The sequence below is a fragment of the Semicossyphus pulcher genome, unplaced genomic scaffold (genome assembly GCF_022749685.1).
Source record: "Semicossyphus pulcher isolate SPU_LCO1_2020_fin unplaced genomic scaffold, fSemPul1.0.p SCAF_10, whole genome shotgun sequence".
NCBI classification, from domain to species: Eukaryota; Metazoa; Chordata; class Actinopteri; order Labriformes; family Labridae; genus Semicossyphus; species Semicossyphus pulcher.
This window is the reverse complement of record NW_027211604.1, coordinates 20,844,902-20,867,951: the sequence shown is the minus strand read 5'-3', so window position 1 is coordinate 20,867,951 and position 23,050 is coordinate 20,844,902. Positions and strand designations below refer to the sequence as shown.

At 43.4% G+C, this 23,050-nt stretch overlaps 1 protein-coding gene across 1 annotated transcript in view; it reads right to left on the bottom strand.

Moving 5' to 3' along the window:
- Nucleotides 1-19,063, bottom strand: part of jade2 (jade family PHD finger 2) — a 216,190-nt gene extending 197,127 nt beyond the window's left edge. Inside the window, exon 1 of the mRNA XM_069669488.1 lies at nucleotides 18,212-19,063. The gene's annotated coding sequence lies outside the window, so the exon portion shown is untranslated. The remainder of the gene's footprint in view (nucleotides 1-18,211) is intronic.
- Nucleotides 19,064-23,050: the final 3,987 nt, after the last annotated feature.

Below are 23,050 nucleotides of genomic sequence, written 5' to 3'. Positions count from 1 at the left end.
ACAATGTTGCATTTTGGTTTGTGTTCACACGGCAGCTTTTACCAGCGGACCAAAAGTTTGGATGCGCGAGGAAACTGCTTTCTGATTGGTCAGAATGTCCACATAGGAAAACTCCCTGAAGGAAACAAAGGGAGAGAACAAGAAGAGAGAGAATTTAATGTTTTGTTGTCTGAGTTTTTTTTACTTTTAACCAACATTGTTCCACAGTTCGATGATCGATCAGTTCCACTCTCCTTTAGTTTGTCACTGAACAGTTTGAATACCTCCTGTGCTCTTGTGCGTTTCTACAAGCATTTGAGAAATTGTTTGGTCAGCCCATATTTCTGTTAGAGCCCTCAACGCGTCGCTCCCCCACGTCTGCACTCTACCCATCTTGCTATGTGTGCTGACACTTGCTGTGGCTGTCTCCGCAAGTGTCAACATCCGTTAACAACCCACAATGCACTGTTTTTTGGTTTGCTTCCTACATTAGGTCCTACTTTAAGTCTGATTATGTTCTCACCGGAATCGAACTAGAACCGTGGTTCATTTGGAAACCGACCGAGTCCGAGGCGGACCATGGCCAGGTGATTTGGTTCGCACCAGAGTTCAAATGCGTTCGAACACTATAATGGGGTAAACTGCGCTGCCCTTATGAGGGAACAAAACAGCTGCCACTTTCATACACAGCACAACATTGACTCTACTTGACTCTACTTGCTTGGAACTTGCAGGATTACTTTGTTTGCCACTGCAGATTGTCCCTGATAATTGGGACACAGTGCTAAATCTTCTGCATGCTGCCCATGTTTGGATTTCAACGTGACAAACACCAGCAGGAAGTATCCCAGTTCTTTCTTTTACAATTGTAGAAGTGATTCTTTTATGGCACTAGCTTGATTAGAAGGAACACCTAAATACAGCAGAGTTTTGACAGAGCATATCTGTTTTAACCAGTGCTACCTTTCCAGACTGTGCACCACTGTTTCAGCTGACCAGGACACTCACAGACCAAATGCAAGCCTTGTAAATCATGTCAAAGGATGCTGCTCAGCCAGTGAAATTCTTGCATCTGTGCCTCAAGTGTGTGCTCAGCTAAATATTCAAATGTCTATGCTGTGAATGTGTACTTCAGTTGTGTCACTCTTTGCAAAGTTGTAGCCAAAGACAGATCAACCAATCTATCATGTCCTGGACGGGGTTGTCTATGGTGTCCCATGACGTGCTGTTGACCAGTCAAAAATCTGCAGGGTTTTTTACAAGGACTATCAGTGTTTGAGGGAAACGTGACAGCAGGATCACAGCTAAACACACAAGCACCTTCACCTTCTCATCCATCACCAGCCTGGAAAAATAACATTAAAGTTGCTCTTCAATCTATCTTACTTTGCATGCGACAACACTAAAGAAAAGTACAAAAAAATAACAGCATAATTCATAAATAACAACCTGAAACATATAATTTAAACCTGAGTCAGACTATCAGGTTCAGACAGCCACCTCCAGCTCCCATTTGTACGCTCTCAGCCGGTGAAAGGCACATTTTCTGTGCATAGCTTAGTGTCAGCCCAAAACACTTTCAATAAGACAAACAGCGAGAAGGTTGACAAATGCATGCTGGGAAAGTCAAGCCGCCTGGGGAGCTAATTAATTGGCTGACTATGACACTGCCGAGAGCACTGAGTCCGACTGAGCGCTTAAAGGGGACTGCTCTCTAAATGTGAAACAGACCAGGCCTGAGAAAACAGACGTATGTGGACTCCAGGTGGGAGAGAAAAGTGTGTGTCAGCGATTTAAGCGGGTCTGTAACACACCCCTGCGCTGTTAAAGTGGGCTAAGCTTCAGCACAGAAACCCAGTTTGGATGTTGGAGGAGGAAGTCAGGTGAGAGCAGCTGTTACTGCTCAAAGACTAACAGTGCGTACTTGGTAGATGGCTGTTTCCGGGTGTGCTCACACTCCCAGCATGTTTGTAGCAGCTCATTCACACTCAGGGGAGTTTTTTCAGTTTAGTTTTGCTCTTTTAGGGAGGTGAGAACAATCCAAGTCAAGCTGAGGGAACCTGCACCTGAAATTTAGCCTCAATATTCGATCCATGTCCAAACGTACACGGTACTCTTTTAACATGAAGCTTTAAGAATGCATTCAAGCAAAGAATCCAAAGGCAACCTTTGTTTAAGATCATAGAGAACACCTTCTAACCTCTGAGGTTTATGCATCTGTGTGGACAAAACAACCAAAACTTTGAGGTAATGATGTCATTCCCTCACTTTGCGCACAATCTCTTTTTCCTTGTACAATGACCATGCGCCCAAATCAACAACAATACTCGACTACCAGTTTCTGTAGGTTTGGTTAGCACGGCTAGGTTGTCAGATAACTCGCTTGTCAAAAGAACCTTTGTTTATGTTTTTAAGCTAACACCGCTAAAGGAAATGAGCTCACCATGCATGCTCAGAATGTTCTGTTCTGTTCTTTCCCTAGTTTGATGAATCATTAACTTTCTCGCCATCTATCAATGGAGTTATTGCATTCATGTAGAGACATAGTTTGTAACAAGACTAGGTCAAAACCTAGTATGTGGCTGACAGCATCAGGTCAATGTGCGCTTTTGTGGGCAGTGTGTTACAAGGACTGTCCTTATGAGGCCGATGACATCGTGTTTGAAAGCAGGTGCGCGCTGTGGACGTAGGTGAGGACAGCGGACGAGCAGCGGAGGAGCAGCCCCGCCTACTCCTCGAACAAAGTATCCAGAGCCATAGAGACACAGAGTCGCGTCAGTGGAGGCAACTCTCTCTCTCTCTCTACGGCTCTGTCAAAAAACCTTTAACTTTGTTTATGATGCTTGATTTGCACACAACTAGCCGCTGAGAACAAACTGAACATGTAAACAAACGTTACTTTGAGCTTCTGAAAATACAAGCATCACAGTGGACTGTTCAAAACATGATAATCTGATACAAACAAAGGTTGCGTTGACAAATGTTCAGGCAACATGTAAACAATCCTTAGAGCAACATGTTGAACACTTCTGATCCCAGGGTACAGAAGGGTTCAGAACAGCATGCAGCCGTTGAAACTCCGCAATAAAGTGAGCAGATGCCTCTGTAGAGGAGAATGGGAGAATCAAGTGTCATTAAAAGCGCTGCTTGGTTTAAGAGCATCTTGACAGCAGCATGCGGCCGACATAAGGTAAGAATCAATGTGTTAAAAGTATGCCACTTCAATCAGATCAGACCTGTCAATCAAACTGTTTAGTTTTTTCATTTTTGGCATCTTCTGGTGAAATTATTTTTCCCCTGATAAAATAGTGAAAAAGACATTGATGTTAAAAGTGCTTAAAATTAATGTATTCATCATCTAACAGACTAAAACCCAAAATATATTTGATCTACAAAGATATAAAACAGAGAAAAGCAGCCATTAGTCACATTTTAGAAGCTGGAAATAATGAACGTTCGGTGGTTTTTCTTGATAAATTAAATACTTATTAATGTTGTAACTATTTTAATGCCTGTTGATGGAATAACCTGCTAATCAGCTCATGTTTTCTAGCACCAAACTTCAACCATGACCAGGTTATTGATCAGTGCTGGACAACAGTGAAACAGAAAAACAGCATACTGGTCATCTTGGTTAGCATCTGATCTCTTCTGAATGAAAGAGACGGGATGTTTTCCTGCTTTTCTGTCTGTCTCTCTCTCTGTCAGTCTGTCTGTCTTCAAGCTTCCCAATCCGTCTGACTGGCCGCATCCCATTTGTCATCCTGTCCACCCGTCTGTCTGCCTGTAAGCTCGCCATCTGTCTTTCTGTCTGTCTGACCGCTTGACTCTTCGCCTCTCTGCCCGGCTACCCATTTGCCTGCCATCTGTTTGTCTGTCTGCAAGTATGTCAGCCCCGTGCTTGTCTGTCCACCTGCCTGCCTGCCTGCCTGTCTGTCTGTCCTCTCCCTGTGGATGACTGTGCATTTACTTCAGCAGAAACACTGTTTTGGTTCAGTGTCTTCTCTCAGCACTTTGCAGCACTTAAGGTCAGCTCACTACAACTGCTGCCATGATGGTGATCTATTATTAAGAGACTGTAGCTGCAGAGGCCCAGCGGGCAACACACACACTTATACACACACACAGGGCTCTCTCGGGATGAGTAGGCAGTCTGGCTGTCAAGACATTAAGTGACTGCTGGAACATCTGGACACACGCACACACACACCTTCTTTTTTCACACATAAAGCACAACAAGAGTTTAAAAGGATATCAATCCTGCAGATGATGAAAGTTGGCAATGCATGCTTGAATACACACACATAAACACACTTCAATTACACAAGCATCAACAATTACAATCTGTGGAGAAGCTGTTTGCCAATCAGCACACACACACACACACAAACTGGCCAGTGCTCAGAGCTCCTTGAGGAGCCAGAGGTCAGTCAGTTTGATAAAGAATCCTTGCATATAAATTGCTTCATAACAAGCCATCTCTCTGAGGCAACGCTGCATCTGTGTGTATGTGTGTGTGTTGTGTGTGTCCAGGGAGCAGATTTGTGCATTTATGATTGTGTGTGTGTTGATTTAACAGGGTAAAACTTGTCTGCCTGGGGAACAAAAAGCCTTTAATAAGTCTTAAAATCCTGATCATATCTAGTAAGCAGGGAAACACAGAGCTGCTCTTTCTTCGCTTTCTTCATCTCTTCTTTGTTTTCCTGTCTTGCCTTCTCCCCATCACTACATTTTCTGCATTCAACTTCAACCTGCCATTTTTATCATCTCTTTGTATCAACATATCTTAAAGAGCAGCTCCAGTCATGTTTTAAGACATGCAAAATGCTCTGCTTGAAATAATAAATTGTGTCTGATGTTTTTCTGCAAAATACGTTTAATTACCTTGTAAAAATCCTCCCAACGCATCTCCTCCTTCTCCCTCATAAAAGATTCCTGCATAGGCCCCGCCCACTATGTACATTTCCAACCGCCCCCTCCATCGTGAAAACAAAACACGCCTCTGCCATCGTTTAGTGGTAACTTGTTGAAACTTAGCTAGCTTGAAATGCAGTACTTAGTAGTAACGTTAACGTCAGTAGTCGGTAGTGAGTTTGCAAAAATTACGATGTCGCTTACAGCTGGCTCACGCATCGCCGCAGACAGGCCCAGCCATGGAGATGACTGCTCATGTTGTCCCTGATATGTCTTGTAGCACATGAAGGTTAAACACTGGATTTTCACTGGAGGGGGTCTTTAAAGATTTTCTCCTTTGCTGCTACCCTCAACATGGTCCAGGAAAAGTTGCAGCGGTTTAAACTGTTGAGCTGAGACGCTGATTGCGTCGCCTGTGACTCTCCTAGTTAAGTCACCAGTGGCTGCTTTTAGATTGGGGACACGTTTCAGCAGTCAATCAGCTTGTAGCGAACCCAGCTGGGCCAGTCTTGTACAAACTCTCAGCTGGTCCAAATGACATTAAAAAAAAATGAAGAATACAACACTAGCAGCTACATCCATCCATCCATCCATCAATTATATATGCCACTTATCCTGTTCAGGATCGTGGGGGTGCTAGGGTATATCCCAGCTGTCATTGGGTGAGAGGCGGGGTACACCCTGGACTGATCGCCAGTCAATCACAGACAACCATAAATACACACATTTACACCTACAGGCATTTTTTTCTTATTATTAACCTTTATTGATAACCCAACTAATCGAACGAACATGTCTCTGGACTGTGGGAGGAAGTCGGAGGGAACCCACGCATGCACAGGGAGAACATGCAAACTCCACACAGAAAGGCCCCTGCAGACACCCAGCCTTTCTATTGAACAAGTGCGCTCTAATTAAACAACACAGAACCAGAAAAAGTCAAATGGAAAACACAGAAGTCAATCAAATACATCTGTGCATCAATTTTCCACAACTACTCCCTCAATCTCCGTTTGTCTCACCGTCTCTCTCACACCTGTCACCCCCATTTCCTTCCTCTCTTCCCCCTCTTAATATTCCCTCTTCTTCTTTGGGAAAAAAAAAGACAGGCGGGATGAGATGGGATGGACAGGACTGTGTGTGTCTGTGTGTGTGGGTGTATGCTGAGCACCACTTCTCGTCTGTGCAGTGCCAATACTACGTCTACAAGCAAGACAGCAACAGCTAGAAGGCATGCAGGGAAGACCGCAACATAGACACACACACACACACGTCCCAGTCTATTTTCACTCTCTTTCCTTCTGTCTCCTCCCCAACACATCTCCCACTCTCTCACACACACACAGAGTTATTTTTGGACAGAACCACTAGAGAGGAGGTTTGCAAAAAAAAAAAAAAAAGAGGTTCACGCCGACGAGTTTGACAGGTAGAGAGAGAAAGAGCACCAAAGACAAGAATCACAAGATTTATAAAGTGAGGTTGAGAGACCAGGGAGAGAAAAGACAGGAAGAAAGAGAACAGAGAGAGAGAGAGGGAGCTAAAGAAAGATGGATGAAAGAGAGAGAGATGGAGAAATAGGGCAACTGTTATGAATGAGCTGAAAGAATCAAAATGTCATGGTGTGTGCGTGTGCTTGGAATTTGTGTGTACAAATGTGTGATGTCGGGCATCCAGAATTTACCTCAACATCAAACACATGTGCCCACATACACACACACACACACACGAGAGAGAGAGACAGAGACACAGAGAGAGAGAGAGAGAGAGAGAGAGAGAGAGAGAGAGAGAGAGAGGAATATACTCGCCGAGAAGAAAAAGAAAGAAAAAAAGCACATTTCACACACATCACACACATCAAACGTCCTCATCAGGGCCATGCTAACAGGTGTGCAAGAAAGAAGAGACAGCAACCTACTCACACTGCCGAACATGAAAGCTAGACACACACACACACAGACACACACACACACACACTTCTCATGCTCTGTATATGGATAAAATAGGCAGAAATCCACCCTTCGGCATGCTGTCATTTCAGCAGGAAGACATTTTCATTCGGTGTGTCTGGATGGAGCTGAGCTGTTTGGGGACATGTTTTGTGTACTGTTCTCACATTTCGACGTGTCACTTTAAGTGTGTCAAGATGATTTCCCATCAGCGATTTATCTGACACAAACCTGCTAATAATACCTGCAAACTTAAGAATAGACATTGGGTTCAGTGAGAAAGAGAAAAAACGATTACAGCTGGGATTAAAAAAATAGATTTTTCCGATTCTAATCAATTCTCATTTGAATGAGCCAACATCGATTCATAAATCCAAAGATCAATCTTTAAAATACGTGTAGAAACATGTCTGATCACTCACGTTTCTGCGCGTTCCTGAACTCAGCGCATCGAAACACGGCAGTGAAGGAGACATGCCCAGACTTGTTTACTGTAGCTACTACAGAGACATCAGTGATCGCCAACGGACTCTTTTTATCGTGTGTGCGTTCATGAACATGTAAGTTAGTTTTGCACTGATGTTTATGTTACTCTCTGTTAGCGTCGGCTTTGGCCGCAAGTGTATTCTCGGCATGTTGTCATACAACATGCCTTTCCCCACAACACTTAGTCTCGTGTGGTTTTGTCTTGTTGCCAGATCTCGCACAAGTTGAAGCCCAGTTTGTTTAATCAAAACCATGAGCCAGATGTTCAGACTAAAAATCTGAAGTGGAAAAAAAGTTCATAAATTGTCTAATTCATAAAAGTGTTAATATTGTGTTGACTGCTGTGTGTGTCATATTAAATAAAAATGATGATGATGTAACTTCTTCAGGGTCAATTCGTATTGTGAACATTAAACATTTTGATAATGCACCAGGTTAGAGGTGCATTGATATTGTAACTGAAATACCCCTTACAAAAATCAATATTGAATCGAATCGCAGCATTGATGCCACCGTAACTCTGTCTACCACTTTTATCAACACTGAAATATCTCTACTCCTAGAGGATGAATCATGACAAATTGTACAGACATTCATGGTTCACAGAGGATAAAGCCTACAAAGTGTGGTCTTCGTCTGACTTTAAAACTTGTGCCAACAGCAAGCTAACATTTATTGTTTTTGTGCAGTGAAATTGGGACTAAAACATTCATGTAATCACGTTGTTAATTCCCTGATTTTTCATCTATTACATTATACCCGCTGAATTTCTGCATTATTATTGCGAGTAAGCATTCAAACATTAGCATTTAGCTTAAATCACAGCTGTGAGTGCAACCTTACAGAGCTGCTAGCATGGTTGTGAATTAGGGCTGTTTATTTTCCCCAGAAATCAAGTTCAAACAAATTCAACGTGATATGGAAGTCGTATCAAATCTTTTTGGACTCATGGTCAGATAAACAACACTAGGTCAAAACCTAGTATGTGGCTGACCGCATCAGGTGAATGTGCGCTTTTGTGGGCAATGTGTTACAAGGACTGTCCTCATGAGACCGAAGACGACGTGTTTGAATGCAGGTGCGCGCTGCGGACGTAGGTGAGGACAGCGGACGAGCAGCGGAGGAGCAGCCCCGCCTGCTCCCCCGAACAAAGTATCCAGAGCCGTATAGACAGAGAGTCGCGTCAGTGGAGGTCCAATATGCTCCATGATCTGCCATTGCGATGTCGCAACTCTCTCTCTCTACGGCTCTGAAAGTATTGTCACTCAGTCACTCAGTCAGTCACATACAGACCCGTGTCTAGGGCTGACCCCGGCGGTCAGCCAAAAAAAGCAATATAAAGATGATATCTTGGGGTTTGAGGTCTCATCCTATTTTCACTCAAAAATGAGTTCTCTGATGAATAAACAATGATTGATTGAACACATTTATTTCCATGGAGTTGCTGTGCACATCAACTGACACTGCAGTGCTAGAAAAAGGTGGAAAAACTACAAAAAAAACGGTGCAAACATCTGTGTTTAACTTCTCAGCATGCAACTTTAATGTGGTGCTCACGACTTCTCCCAATAACACACATACACACACCAACATCTCCTGACTGACTGGAAGGCTCAGTACCACTTAAGAGCAGTCATGAGTCACTCTGATGCTGATATCACCATCAGCATTCCCATCAGCCCTCTCCACTGTGCTCCCCCCTCCTGCTGCACACTCTGCGGGGATCCACTGGATGGAAGAAAGCTCGCTCTTTATGTCAAATACAGAACACGGCTGTCTGCATAAAGTACATTTATTTTCTGGTATAACTCTCAGAGGAGTTAAGCTACCTTAAGTTAACTGTAGGAGAACAGAAGTAAAGAATAAATGCTACACGCTAGCTGTAGCATAGTTTAAATGAAGAATGATGGTGGTCCTAAATGGAAACTAAAAGACTTTTAACACCTTTAAAATTTTAATGTTTTTCCCAGGTATTGTAGTATGAAGTATGTAGGAGTATTAGTAACTTCAGATTATTAAAGCCTTCACAGACAGACAGAACTATAAATCACTTCCTAGAATAAGTAAATTTCCACCTATTCAAATAATTTAAAGACATCAGAAAAGGGCCTTATTTTGCTGACATTTATGTTGGTATTTAATCAAGGAAGTGGACAGCTACATCTTTGTTCGTGTACTTAAATATTTCAGATAAAACTAAGGAAAGGAGCAGGCCCTTATAAGCTGAATGTGGCTTGGACCTCTTGTAAAATGCATCTATAGACATGTGGTTAGCTTCTGCATATTGTGTAGAATAAACTGCATATCTGTGTTCAGTTTGCCTGCAAGTCTTGATGGTAAACGCTCAGATGAAGGCAAACAGTCTAAAAAGGAAAGCGAGGAAAATAAAGCCTTAGATGTCTGGTTAAATTGGGAGGAGTTCTCTCATAATTACGCTCAGGAGCATAACAATTGAAATCTTCAAGATCTTTAAAAGCAAACCCCATCAATAAAGGGTTGTTCTTCAGCATCAAGCCACAAAGCAGAACTGAAACCTTCCCTGTTCTTTAAAGAGCCCAACAGGTGTCCATATGCTTCAACACAGCGAGTGGCCAAGTAAGCGGAGTTCCTCTTTACGACAAGAAGCTATTTGTCCAGATTTCTACACTCGATAGAAGTATAAACACTTAGACGTGTTCAGGTGACGAGTTTAGGGTTTTTTAGTTCCCTTTTCGTGTCAAGAAAAAGGATCGTGTCCTTTAGGGAAGTTGTATTAAATAGTGTAGTGCTCGTTCGCGGGCGTGGTGGTTTTAAGCGCATGCCCTTTCTGGACATCAAAGTGCTTGGTTCTCAACATTTCTGCTATCTGTTTCAGGGGCCATGGCAGTTAGCCATGTTTTTGGCTCTTCACAGCAGGCTGATGGCTTTGAAGCTCTTGGAAGTTCTGCTTGCAGTGTTGCCAACTGGTTGAAGGATTCTCGAGATTTGGGAAAGACGTACGTCCAACCTGAGATTCCTTCCAATATCTACAACACCGTCAACAACTTCAGGACAAAACTGAGGAATTGTGGACATGGATGGAACAAAGTATGGAAGAGAAAATGAAAGAATTGAAAGATATTAAGATGAAACTCATGTCCTAAGCCTATACTACACATGCTGTATGATGGTACACAATATGCACACACACATACACACACCAACCGGAGAGGCGTGGGGCCAAACAAACGAGCCACAGAAATCAAATAGATTTCCTTTATCACCTTGCTGGCTCCAGCCACCAGAACATTAACACAATATTTATTGATACTGCCACTGCTCCTGCTGCTGCCGCTGCATCACGGGAGCAGGAAGGAGAGAGCAGAAAACAGAGGAGAGGGAAGAAGTAATGAATAAAAAGAAGGAAAAAAAGAGAGAGAGAAGAGGCTGAGGTCCAAATAATTTTCTAACTAAGCCTCCTGCTCCGTCTCCTGAAATCTGCTGACAAACAATGGAGGAGGTGAGTCTGAGCCAGCGAGGCTGGGGCCCTTGCCAACAAGCCAGGAGGAGAGAGAGCAAAAGGGGAGGACAGGTGGGAGGAGTGAGGGAGGGAGAGAGAAAGAAACACGAAGAGGGATGGAGGATTGATGTATCGCTCAGGACTCCACTGCCATCAGGAGTTCATTAGTTCCTGGAAGGGAGGGAAGGAGGGATGGAAAGGACAGAAAGATGGAGGGTGAGTCCCTCTGCCCTTCAGTCCTAGCGACCCCAACAACAACCTCCCTGTTTACATACCTGCACCTCCCCTCCTGTCGTCCTTCACCCTACACTCTCTACATCTCCTCTCCTCCTCCATAACTTCTGTCCCTGCTGGCTTCACCTTCCCTGTCTTCTCATTAGTCACCTTTGGCCTCCTCCCTCGCTTCAACTATCTCCCCCCTTCACCATCCTTCATCCTCTTTTCATTCCTTACATACTTCCCCTCATATTCATTATCCTTTACTGACGGCAAACTTCGTCCCTATGGTCCCAAAACTCAGCAGAACAGCCATATTTGAGAAAGAAAAGTAAAAATGTGCCGCTCTAAACCCCAGCTCTCCTGCCGTCTTTTATTCATTTTGATGGTTTTAAATATAAATTACGTGCAAATGAAATCTTGCAGGATGACACTGTGAATCAGAGGCTCATTTCCATCTTGGATCGCCGGGTGTTCAAACAGCAAAGGAAGGTCTGACATACTGTTTCTGTCTGTTGTTTACTCGCCCTCTCTCCCCGTAAACATACACACAGCAACTCCTGAAACTCTTCCCGTCAGGAGCTCAGGCAGCATCTGTCAGCCTGTCCATCACTCCGCTTACAGCCTTCAGACTCTATTGTTTCACCGAGGAAGAGGAGGAGGGAGCAGGCAGGAGAAAAGGTATTCTAATGGGGAGAATATTTCTGGAACATAAACTTCAACTTTTTGATGGACGCTATCGTACATTATTATGTCAGTTTCTGCCAGTGTTTAGGTATTGTTGGATTTCAAATGCTTCTACTTCTGCCGTAGTAAAGTGTTTTTCTTTTGTTTCTATTGTAGATGAATTTCACTTCTTGAGTAGCTGGGACAAAGAGCTAAAGACGCCCTGACCCTAGGGAAACAAACACAACAAAATTATCCAACAAAATATCCTGGAATTTCTGAGACGCCTTCAAAACGCTGTCCAACCAAACATTCCATTGGCAACCATTTTGGAAGTTGGCGACCAATTTTTGCCCTTTGGTTGCCATTTTTATCCATCAGCTTTTTACATGTCAAATATAGAGACAGCAAACAGCAAAAAAATTGGCACCTGAATAGTGCAATACAAACGTTTGTCAGGAAGAATGGGGTTCAGGGCTGTCACTTTTCAATCGAGATACGATATATCGTTCAAACCTGGTGAAATATAAATAGTTTGAACTGTCGTGATGTGATCGAATTCAAAATGAATTCAAAAAACGAATACATTAGTAGTCTGCTGTCCAGAGTCCCAGAATGCTCTCACGTTTAAAGTAGTGCGCTTTGTATTCCAACGCTGCCTGCTACAAAGTAATAGAGGAAACTAACGAGCCAAGCCGTTAACCTTTCCTGCTTCAGCGTCCCGACCGAAGTCAGAAAGCACAGGGGAGACTTATTGTTGTTCTGCTCCAGGGCCGAAGCTGTAGCTAGCTTCGGGGCTAACTCCCGTCACTTTAGTACGTCAGCAGCAAGCAGGGCAAGCAGCTTGGGTCTTGAGGAGTCGCAGGCTTTATTATGCACAAACACAGCCTAAACTGTTCATTAGTTCTGTTGGTTTAAACAGCTACCGATCACTCTTTTCTCTGCTCTTCCGCTGCTCCGGTCCCCGACACTTCACGTAACTCACGCACACACACTACCGCTCTCTCTCAGTCGCTCTACCACCCCACTCTCACGCACTTAGCTCTCCCCAAAACAGAGCTACACTTCTAGGGCAAGACCGTACGACAGAACCAATCATCTCAACACCAACGCCCCGCAGAAGCGCTGTATGAACCACTACGTAATAGGTTCGATTTTAGCGAATTCCATATCACGTGGAGTGTGTTCGAACCTGATTTTCAGTAAAAGTGACAGCCCTAATGTGGATACAAATTATGGCAGAGTGATGCTGGTCAGCGTGAGGCACAGCAGCCAGAGTCCAGTCTGTTGGCTGCTCCAACGCTCTCTGCTCCAGTGATGACTGCTAAACCCCATTTGAACTAGAGGGTGGGTTAAGTTATGTAGCAACCTGCTCTGCTGCCATGTGAGACATAGACACACACTGTACACTATGAATTTCCTGGTGGAAATGTGATGTTTTCACAGAGGGCTGTAAAAGGCATTAAAATGTGAGTCACAAGTAAAACATACGATGCATGTGGGATGATGCATGAGTCTGGTATGGCCTTGAGCTGTAGTTGTTGTGGGGTTGGACTTTAAATCCTCGATGTGATGGAAAAAGGGCTCCGTGGTGGAAGACTCAGACATCGTAGATGAACGAACCCACTGGTAACAACTTTTAAAAGTTTAAAAGCTAATATATTTCATTTCAAGATATAAAAGAGAAAAACAACAAATCCTCACAATGGAGGAGCTTCGCGCTTATTCAATAACTTATATAACACCCTAATCTCTAATGCTTATGCACTACATTAACATAAACATCATCTGAACATCTCTGTTATGAAATGGCGGAGCTAGTCCCACAGAGGGTTTGTTGTGGTTAATGTGGTTTTTTTTTTACAGAGGGAAAAATGAATTCACAAGAAATAAGCAGGAAGGAAATAAAACAGAAGCTGGGTGAGAAATGCACGAATGATATTACTGTCGACTCTGTGGTAACAACAAAGGCTTCACAGTGAACTATGACAAAAACTGGATCATTAATTTCATCTGAAAACCATCTGCTGCACCGGAACATTCTCTGCTCTTATTCAGTCAGCGAGGGACACGTTCTGCAGGACCAAGACTTATGAGGCACATTCCAATTACTCCGGCGCAAACCTTTCCCTGAAATATGTGCACCACTTCCTTCCTCACAAGCCATGTGTGCAGGTGTGCAGAGTCTGCAATTATCCTTTACTAACAAGGCAGAGTCACGGCGGCACGGGGGAGAAAAGTGTCACAACTGCAACGCTCCCTCTCCCCTTGAATTCTGACGTCACCTCCTGCCCTGAACAGCAGGTTAGCGAGCACATGCACACACACACACACACAAAAGAGAACCTACTAATGAGGTTCTAGGCCACAGCAGGGTCATCTACTGAGAACAAACACTGACAAAAGGCACACGGGCTAATGCATACAAACATGTCTGCAGCCTGTAATCCACCACATGCTTGGTTTCATGTTGCAAAACTTGTCAGACATGTACGTGAGGAAACCAGAACACCACCACACACGGACAACAAAACATGAACATACAATGAAGGCACACTTACAGTAGACTTAAAGCAATTTAGCGATGATTATCAGCCAATATTTTACTTGTTTGGTCCAAAACTACTAAAATAAATTGAATCTGGATTCATTCACAGGTGTTTCAATTGGTGTAAAAAACATAATGATACACTTGAATATTGTGGTATTATGTTTTGCCATAATTTATATTTTGCCATAATTTATGTATTTAGTAAAAGTTTACATGCAAAGATGTATTTATTTTATTTTAATGTTTATTTGTATAGGGACAAGTATGAAGCAAGTAAACCGATGCCACACACAACAGCATTTATAGCCTTGGCTAATTTGCAACGGCCGTCCCTAGATGGGCCTTTAAAACACATGAAATCAACAACAAATACACAAGAGACAATACAAACCACGTGTTATAGAGCCTGATAGTCTCAGTGGCACCACGAGGTCACTGAGCACCTGAGGAGCCTGATGATGTAAGCATTTAAGTTTTAGATTAGCAAATTTAATAAAATTATCAAAACTTAACATATTAATTTCCTTTTTGGTCTGGGCAAATGTTAATTATTTTGACTATAAAAAAGTGCTATAATGTTGTATGTTAAAGTAAATACAAGCACAGCTCTTACTGTTCTGATCGCACAAAAAAGCAAACATTTGTTCTACGATGTTTTCCTTACATTAGAAGTAAGAATATATCTCCTTGCTTAGAGTATCCCTTTATGGCAATATATTAAATCAAAATATTATACATAATATTTATACATATCGTATTGTGACACACATCGTATCATCCGATTCTTGCTGATAAAAAGCCTTATTTTTTATATGTTTGAGTTTCTGCATAATCTATGTGTCTCTACATGTAAATCAAGCTGAAACACTGAATGGATCAATGGAGATTATCAGAAACATATTCAGCAACAATTTTGAAAATAAATTAATGGTCTGTGCCAATTTCTAGTATAACCCACTTTTGCAAGTCTCACAATGTAATAACGAAAGATGGTAAAATCTTTCCTCAAAACGAAAAGCAGTTTGAAACTGTCCCTTTTGAAACAGGGAAGTTATTTTTTTGATGATTAGTAGATAAAACATCTAATGATTTATGACCAAATGTTTGACATAATCCGCAGATTAATCAATGATAGAAATAAATGTTAGTTAGTGAAAACAAGTATGTAATGATTTCTGTTGCATTACAGAAAAACATACTAGAATAAGATATTCAAGATAATAATTTTCATAGTTTCTCATATTTCGTGCTTTCTCTCTCTCTAGTCTTCAAGAAAAGAAAACATTAAAAGGAACAAAATATGAACTTGATCAGAAATTAGAAAACCATCATCAGGCTTTCCTCGCCTCATAAATCCCAGCACATGAAAATGCACACTAGCGAGAACACACAGACACGCGCGCACACACACGCACAAATCCTGCTCAGCTAGTAGTAATATAATTGTGGTCGACATGCTGGTTAGTTAGTTAGTAAGCAGAGCGGAGCGCAGCAGAGAGCTGGTGACATGACAGCTAGTCAACCCGCCTGCAGGCAGCTACACACACACACACACACACACACATAAATCCTTCAGCTCAGTTGGCTCCCTCCTTCTTATCTGACACATTTTTCTGAATCACACACACACACACACACACTTTTGCCCTGCGGCCATGTGTAAATTAAACATATATGGGGGGCATACATGTGCGTGTGTGTGTGTGTGTTTGTGTGTGAGGGACTGAGTGTACAGTTAACGTGACGTCAGCGGTCCATTCATGAACAACACCACCCCTCCTCCTCCTCCTCCTCCTCCTCACTACGTAGCAGCTAATGCGATACAAACGCACCACGTGGGGGACCTTACCCCCTTTTCCAGCCAATCAGAGCTCAGCGCTTAACGCAGCAGACACAAATACACTCGCACACACACGCTAGGCTACACCCCCGCCCATACACACGTGTGCGAATGTACACATGTGAGGCTTAAAAGGTCTTCAGCTTGAGTTTCACATGACATACTGTACAGACAGAGTTTACACACACACTCCTCCTGGCTGTGCTCCTGAGTCAAATGATGAGAGAATATCTTGATCGAGAGATGATGACAGGCAAAGATGGAGGGATGGATGGATAGATAAAAGGTTGGGGAGTGACAGAGCAGTGGGGAGGAAGGAAAGGACGGGAGCGATGGATGATCGGAAAGGATGGATGGATAAGGAAGCAGGTTATTGAAACACGGATGATTGGCTGGAAAGCTGTCGTTCAAAAAAATGATGGGATGCAGAGAGAACACAGCCCTCATCCCTGCTCACTTGCCTTGTAAACAACCACTGTCTCTAGGCGAGGGAGGCGAGCCTCGAGGGAGGGGGGAGAGAGAGAGAAAACAAGATAGCACTGCATCAGGAAAGATATGGAAAACAGAGAGGGGGATAGAGGGATGGAGAGAGAGTTATTATGCCCCCACACATCATGACTCATCTCCAGCAGGAGGAGGGTTGTGTGCATGTGTTTGTGTGTGTATCAGTGTGTGTGTGTGTGTGTGTGTGTGTGTGTGTGTGTGTGTGTGTGTGTGTGTGTGTGTGTGTGTGTGTCAGTGTGTGTGTGTGCAAGAGTTTGTTGAGAGTTTGAAGAGGACTGTACGTGCATCTGTTCTTGAGTTGTTAGTGTGTGCGCACAATGATGCTGATGATGTGTGTGTGTGTGTGTGTGTGTGTGTGTGTGTGTGTGTGTGTGTGTGTGTGTGTGTGTGAAGGATGAAGGAGAGGGGAGGGGTGGTGATGGGGATGGGGATGCGGAAGGGGACGGAAAGGGGGGGCTACTGTCACGACTGGGAACATTTAACAAGTCCCCAGACAATCCCGGCTTAATTGATTCAAGGCTCGAGCCAGTTCAGCTTCACGTGTGCCTTAAAAAAAAATAAAAAAACATCAGAATAAACTGCTCCATCCAGCATTAATAGGGCAGGGATAATGTTCTTTAGAGATTCTACGAAGAGTAGGTGGCCACAACATGCTACTGAAAATCACACCAGAGACAAATGCCCCACTTACACCCCATTAATCCTTCTCGCATCTTACTCCAAGCCACATGTCAACTTCCTGTTTTCTTAATGTTGTTGTTGTTTCCAGGTAAGGATGCAACACAGAGCTCTGACTTTGTGGAGGTAAACAACAGCCACTCCCCCCCCCCTCCTCCTTTTCTGAAGCCAGCCAGAAACCGGGAGGAGGAGGAGGAGGAGAGGGTGAAGGAGGCAGAGGAGAGGAGTTGCTCTAATTCGTTGATGTGTGTATGTGTGTGGTTGCGTGCTCAGCCTTCCTAAAAACCAGAGCGCGCTGCTCCCCTCTGGTTCCCTTTCCCCCTCATTTACTCAGCAGTGAAGAAACCTGCAGCTCCTCCAGGGACTGAGAGCGTTTGGTGGCTCCAGCCTGCACGCAGACCTGCCGCTCTCATCATCACTTATGTGTCAATTACATGTAAGAGAGTGTGTGCTTTTACAATCGGCTGCAAGTCACTACTCACATTCCTTGCTAAGTTGCTGAAAATGACCCTATTTTGTTGCAATTACGCGCAAAAATAACCCCACTTGGACTCTCTCCAACTACCCGCTCGCGCACTTTGATTCCCACCGGAGGCGCGTTCGCGTTACGTTTTGCAGCACACAACATGGCCAAGTTTACCAGGTTTATTTCATCTGTCTGCGTGCACGGGCTCTGGTTGCAAACGTGTTATTTGTCTTTCCTTTACTGCGACACATTAAACACACACAAACACACCCTCCTTCCTTCCTTGACCCACATGCACCGCTCAGCAAGCCGCTGACTGTGACTGACAAGCCCGCTGCAAAAGTGCGTACAGAGCCGCTGCTGCTGCTAGCCTAGCACTGGTAGCACTTGCAGCAGTAGCAAAGTGGACTTCAGAGGTCCAGCAACACTCCCACTTTTAGATCCTGCAATTTTTATGCGTTAATTTTAGGGTATTTTTAATTTTTACCTTGATTGCAGTCAGCTTCGGGTGCAGATACGTCCTCAGTCCTGGACGGCGGGCGATTCCCAGAGATTAGGAGATCATTGGGAGCCAGGCACATGTAGTTCTACAGTGCAGGGTTTAGCACTAGTTCCCTGTGCCCACTCGGTGCCTAGCAGTGCTGCTAAACAGCCCCGACTCTGGATCCACGTTGGGTGACAGGACCGTCCCTTCCCCTCCCTTCCCTTTCCTTCCCCTCACGGTGCGTGTTGACAGCGCGTCAGCCCTGCACAAACCGGAGTCCTAAATCCCAAATAAAATCCCAAAAAGTGGCGGTCAGACGGAGTTGCAGCCGTTATAAGTCAACAACAACAAACACAGTGCTGCCGCCGCTGGTCCCGCTGCTGTTCACGGTGTAGCAGGCTGCGAGGTGCGCACAACACACCGCTCACAGGAAAGCATGTCGCATTTTGCAAAAGCAGCCCAAACGTGGTGTCAAAACCCGCCTGTGCTCTCCTCTCCAGTGCCAGCGGTACGGGAGGGGGGCACGGAGAAGCGAGAGGAGGAGGAGGGGTGAGAAAATAAAGAAAAAATTATGCTTTATCTCCAAACGATGAGTCAGAAAAGATTGCAAGCCAGTTTCGCAACGTCCCTCCTTCAAAAATAAAACATCCAGTTCTCCTCGTCTTCACTTGCTGCCGTGCTTCCTCTCCTTTACCCCGGCGTAGACGTGCACACCGCTCTGCACTAATGCACAGGCGGGTCTTCTCCTGCAGCCTCTCCCCCACAACACCTCCAGAAAAAAATACAACACAGAGAAAAATCAGCTCTTATCATCAGCTTGAAAACTCTTTTGGCGCCATATTTATGGCGTACTTTCAATTCACTGTTACCGCAAGCTGCACTTCCTACTCTGAGAAATGCAAGATGACTGCGCCTCGGAGAGGAGAGGACGGGGATTGAACTTCACCTGACAATTCTCTGTCAGTGGTACAGGCTTACATTTTGATAGTAAGTGTTGCAATGGGACAAAAAATAGTATTTAGCCAGTGATCACCATTTTGCAAACGGCCAACAGTTAAATAAAAAAAGTTTCTAAATTAAATTAATATTCTTATTTATTACTGGAGGATTTATTTTAGCCTCTGAAGAAAAGTAAATTCAACTGAGAAAAAAAGGCCTGCATTTGAGAATAATCTGCAAATTGTACAAAGTTTTTAAAACTGCAAAACGGTTATGTCTGAGAATATGTTGCCTTTAAATTAACTAAAATTGTGGCTCAATGAATTAATGTTAAATATAGTTGTTCTGTTACCAATACCAGTTGCAGAAATGCCTTTGATACACCCCAAATTGCAATATCAGGTATTAGCAAGTACGCTAATCAATGCACCAATCTGATACCATTCCAAAAACTATACTTGTTATTTCTTCTACAGGACACACAATGTAAATAAGTTAAACCAGTATGTATCATGCTGCTAAAAGTAACTACTGTTCTTGAGAACTACGGAAGCCCTGAGCGGAAAAATAAGTTAAGATCTCGAGGAAATGACCGGAAATAACTCGTTATCACAGGAAAACTGAGTAAATAAAATGTATGGATGCATGTCCACTAAGGGCTTCCATACCAAACCAGTTGTAAACGAACAATATAAAAGAGTTAAGTCAGTAATAAATCATAGCTGCTAATGTAGCAAATGCTGTTCTAGAGTGGAAAAGAACAACGGATATCAGGTAAATTATTATGTGCTAGCTAAGAGTGTAATGTTAGCCAAAGCTAGCAACATGTCTGCAATCAGTGTTTTCTTTTCAGGTATTTCAAGGCAGTATTTTTTCCCCTTATTTAAAGTACAGATAATAGAAACAGGAATAAACATAAAAGAAGCAGTTTCATGTTAAAATTCAGGGTTTCACAGAAGGTCAGGAGCAGCCTCGAGCCCTGCTGTCGCTAACGTTAGCCTAGCTGGGTGCTGCACTTGTTTTAAAGCTTCTGTGAGGAGTTTTTGGCTGGTTATGAAACAGAGTGAAATTAATTCTGATGTCTCTATGTGACCTACAAAAGCAAACCAGCCCATTATCGATAAGATTGATTATTTCTATATAGTTATTTTTAATGCCTAAACTGCTGGCGGGGTGGGTAGGTGTCAGACGAAGCGATTAACTGCACGCAATTTTTTTTTATCGCACTGGAATCGAAAGGGTAATTTGTATCGGTTAATACTCATGTCTAGATATCATACATTTACATTCATCAAGTTTTTTTGGGGAGGGAAAAATAGCTAGTAGAACATTTCTCATGTATAAAACTAATGTAAAGTTCTTCAACCAGCTTATGTGTTGACATTTAATTGGACTCATTTCAAACTCATCCACAACTTTTAATTTATAGCACTTATTCAACTTAATTCTCAAGCCGTCCATCTTCTTCTAAAGGCACTGATGAATTCTCACCATCACCAAGAAGAGCTGCTGTCAGAGTAATTGGCAGCGGCAGCTTCAGCTCAAAGTGAAAGCCTGTAGTTGCACTTTACTGTAAGTGATAATATCTCTCCACCAGTGATTGATTTGCTCACAGCGATCCAAAGGGAACGGTTGGCAAGTAAATTACCTTCCTTCACATTTTCGCTAAAATCTATATTTAAAGGGGAGGAGGGTGTTTGATCAATGCCTAATCTACTCCCATTCACTGTCTCTAAATCACTGTCCTTTGCCTGTTATCAAGCAGGGCGACATTTTCTTCTACTTTCTCAGTTTTCTCACAGCTAATACATCTTCAGTCCCCATGAGAACTCTTCTGTCTCGTCAAGTGTGTGCAGATTTGAGCTCTGCATCTCCGCGTCATCTCGACTGCTCTAATTCATCTTTGTTGGATCTAAAATGTCTGGTCAATACACATAGATGCAGAGCCAGGAGGCACACCAAAATTAAGGTCATTCGGATGAGCAAATGGGACGATCATACTCGTATCAAACACACCGACCTGCAAGCACACGCACTTACACAAAACCCGGTCACGCATAGCCAAGACTGTCAGGTGCACAAATGCTCATATCAGCTGTATCAGGTGTCACTCAGAAAGTGAAAAGAGAGAGAGGGAGAGAGGGAGGAAAAGAGGGTGTGATGCTGTTTTGCACAAAGTGAAATGAGGCGGTGAAGGACACAGAGGAGAGATTTCTCTGGCATGCATTCAAATGCAACAGCAGCATCCCTCAGCTCGTCCTCCCCTCCTTCTCCTCCACATTAGTGCAGGCAGGTAGGTAACAGTGTCCCCTGAGGAAACAGCCCGTGACCCTCCCTGCGGTCCGTTTTTTAATGTGAGCTAATGTAATTTCCTGTCTGATGAGATGCACACTTTGTTTGTTTAGGAGGCAGATCCGCAAAGATCTGGGTCAAACAGTGGTTGTGGTTTATTTAATCTGCTGTGTGCAGCAGATGGGTGGGGTTTACAGCTGCAGAGCCCTTCTGATTGTTATGATCGGTGGTTAAAGGTGCTATGTGAAGCACATCATTAAACCATTATTTCTGCTGCATAGTAGGTACTCTCACTTTTCTTTATGTACATTCTGGTGCACAACTTAGATACTACCTTTATGCTTTACAGAGCATTTTTACATTGTATTGTTGCTACTTTAACTTTAAAGTTTTGCTATTCTTTTCCTTTAAAAGATCTGAATGCTGCAGTGAACCAGCCTGCACAATAGGAAAAAACTAGGACCCTTCTCTGAAGCAGCTAAATGGAATTCAGCTGTAATTATTTTAATTACAACACTACTTTTCCTGCTGAGACATGTCAAAATGTCTTCTGTGGAAAAGTTGTATTGATATATGATCCCAAACTGTCATGTAGTTCTAATTATCATCATGACTTAAAGTGATAATCATTTAAATAAATGTCTGTTAAGTCACTATCTATCACCATGGTGATTGAGCCTATGCATTTGCAGAATTATGGACTGGGTGTCTGACAAGTTTGGAACAATGTTGGAGATGACAAGGAGTCACAGAAGTTACAGACGGAGCATAGCATCACGCCAGAAAGGGGGGGCAGATTAGCGCGTCGACACAGGTTTTGTGTTCCCATCAATGCTGATCGTAGCCGAGGCGACAATTCCCCGGGTCTACTGCAGAGTCATTTGACCCGGGTCTGAATGCCGATTGTAGCCTTTCCCATTAAGCAAAAACACCAGGGTTTTTTGACTGGGAAAGCGGCTACATGGTTGTTTTCACTGCCCGCCCTCGAGCCACTAACCTTTATGTCGAATTACCGCAGGCAGCTTTTTTCAACTGCAACTCCGCTATATTAGGTCACGTGCAGCAGAATCATGTCACCACAACATAGTGCCGACGGTGAGCAACATTTTAACCCTCCACCATGTTTTTGTGGACATCTACGCAGTCCAACAAATCATTAATTATTGGCAAATCAATTATGTTGATTAATTGTTCCTACATTATTCTGCTGTAGCCTCTTTGAATTTAAATATGTGTGTGTGTTGACGCGGGAGAATAGAGCGCAGGCACGTTCGCGACTCCGACCAAAGAACGACGAGCGGCTCTCAGAAAGGAACGGAGCCATAAGATCCGGCTCTGTTCCAAGAGCCGTTGTTCCCAACACTAACACCCATGTACTGACGCTTGGTCCTCGATGCAGCGGCCCCAGTTTGTACTCCAACCCTTGGCCCTTTGCTGCATGTCATCCGCACTCTCTCTTTCATATTTCCGACTCTACCCTATCAAATAAAAGCAGATGCCAAAAACATAATAAAAATGAAGTCAGTATCAAAGTTCATATCAACTGCTTCAGCGGAGATAACATCATGCCCATGGCAGCTTGTAATCAAAGGAAAAGTTGCTACAAAAAAC